The sequence below is a fragment of the Chenopodium album genome, chromosome 6 (assembly GCF_948465745.1).
Source record: "Chenopodium album chromosome 6, dcCheAlbu1.1, whole genome shotgun sequence".
Taxonomy (NCBI): domain Eukaryota; kingdom Viridiplantae; phylum Streptophyta; class Magnoliopsida; order Caryophyllales; family Amaranthaceae; genus Chenopodium; species Chenopodium album.
In genome coordinates this window covers 16775444-16777887 of record NC_137839.1, presented here as the reverse complement: position 1 = coordinate 16777887, position 2444 = coordinate 16775444, and the positions used below count along the sequence as shown (strand labels likewise).

Here is a 2444-nt window from a genome sequence, read left to right as displayed (position 1 = left end):
CTAGTTTCAATAGGCAAGTTAATTTATAAATGGTTAAGTCAAGATTCGAGAGATGAGATTTAATACCGATAAATTAATTGTGTGATTGTAATAAGTAGCGAGAGCCCTTTACAATCTGATTAATTGATGCATTGATGATTGACTATTATTGATTGTTGGTATTGCATGATGATTTCTTATTGGATTGTTTTAATGTTTTACAATTGCGGCTTGTAAAAGTATAGCAATATTAAATTGATGAATCGAGCAGATGTTAATTTGATATTAAAGGCTATTTTCAATAAGAACTTAGATCTAGTAAATTGTGAGAGCCTGTTAGGTCTATGTTGGTTAATAAATTGCGAGAGCCTGTTAATCATGTTATTTATGCAATGTCAATGATTGATTACCCTATTTTACCCAGGAGTATTATTTATTGGTGAACCTATGCCCTAGATCCTTTATATATTATTTTCTCCTTTTTCCTACTCTTTTTAGTTTAGTTTCATATTCAACTTTTAATATTGGTTACTTAAATAATTTAGATTATAATATTTAATTAGGAGTAAAAAGACTTGTTTCCCTGTGGAGATCGACCCTACTTCCCTATCTACTTTAGTTAGTGAATTAGGTAATTATTTTTGATTAGGGGATACGACTTTACCCTGTCAAAATTTGGCGCCGTTGCCGGGGAAACGGTTTTATTTTTATTTCTGATTATTTTTGTAGTCTAGATTATTTCCCTTTTTGTCTCAGAGAGCGTTAGTTCTCTGAGACAAATCTCATATTTGCTTCTAGTTTTTGTTTATGCCCAGGTGTTCCAGATCAGGTTACATCCCATTCGATCCTGAGATCGAACGTTCCTTCCATAGACTGAAAAACTTCTACAAGCAAATCCTGGCGGATTCTGGTGATAATAACAATAATCACCGAGATTCTCCAACTGGTTCTAGCAATTCAGAGGCATCATCAGACACAGAATCAGAGATGGCGGTTCCAAAGAAACTTAGTGATTATTCACAACCAAAGCTTACGGATTTTCCACATCTCACCCCTACTCCGGCTCTTGATGGGGTTCAATTCGAAATCAAACCCCAATTTATAACGATGATAGAGAGGAAGCAATTCAGTGGAGCCAAGGGTGAAGACCCGAATCTTCACATTGCCGACTATTGTCAATATTGCAACACCATAAGGCAAGCCGGGGTCACTCAAGACCAAATCAGGGAGATTCTCTTTCCCTTTTCTTTAACTGGAAAAGCTAAATTGTGGTTAATGGTTTAAATAGAACTACGCTTGGTATAACTGACTGGGAAACTCTTGTTTTGAATTTTTATAACAAATATTATCCTGCAGAGAGAACAGCAGTACTACGGAGTGCGATTCAGAACTTCGCCCAAGAAGCCGATGAGTCTTTATATGAGGCTTGAGAGAGGTTCAAGGACTTACAAAGAGAATGCCCCCACCACAATTTAGCACAATGGCAGTTAATCCAAGCCTTTTATAACGGCATTGGAAATTCTTCTAGAATAATTTTAGACTCTGCAGCTAGTGGGAGATTTATGAATCTTAATGTTGATGACGCAGGTCAGGTTATTGAAGATATGGCGATACACAATTCCCAATATGGGAATCACAGAGGATTTGCTAACAAGGGGAAACATAGCGTCGACTCTGTATCCTTTTTGCAAGCTCAACTGACCTCTATTTGTCAAAAATTAGATAATCTGAGCACTGCTAACGTAGCTAATGTTTCTGCGATTAATAATAATTCTAATGAGGCTTTCTGTGAAAATTGTGGTATTGTAGGTCATTGGGAGCAGGATTGCAGGAGTTCCGTGGAGCAAGTTAATGCCTTCCAAGCTTATAGGCAGAATAACCCATACTCCAACACTTACAATCCTGGGTATCGGAATCATCCATACCTTTCCTACCGGAGCACTAATGTTCAAAATCCACCACAAGAACCACAGGTGCCACAGCAACAGCAGCAGAAATACTATCATCCCAATGCTAGCCAGAAGAATCAACCACAACAACCCCCCTCATCTTCAGACCCTTCTTTGGGGGAAATTAGAGCAATGTTGGTCAATATGCAAAAGCACATGGAGAGCAGAGATGCGACAATTGATCAAATTCTAGCGCACAACAAAATTGTAGATAATCAAATTGCGCAACTCTCCGCCACTCTACAAGCACGCCAACAGGGAGCCCTGCCGGCACAGCCGACTAGGCCTACGGATCAAGCATTTGCAATTACTCTAAGGAGTGGTTCAAACTATGAAGGGCCCTCTATGCCCAGAGTTGATGAACCTATTTTATTAAATAATGCTAATCTTGATTCCATTAAACCAAACAATGTAGTTGCTAGCCCTACAGTGCTAGAAGATAATACTAACACATCTAATCCTACATTGCAGGGTAAAACTCCGGAGAAGGTGGCTACTCCAGACAAAGAGAAGAAT

General features: G+C 38.5%; 1 non-coding gene across 1 annotated transcript; it reads right to left on the bottom strand.

Moving 5' to 3' along the window:
• Positions 1–1346: 1346 nt before the first annotated feature.
• LOC145637661 (small nucleolar RNA R71) lies at positions 1347–1453 on the bottom strand. The gene has a single exon (XR_014114405.1). It is a non-coding gene; the product is annotated as a small nucleolar RNA R71 (small nucleolar RNA).
• Positions 1454–2444: the final 991 nt, after the last annotated feature.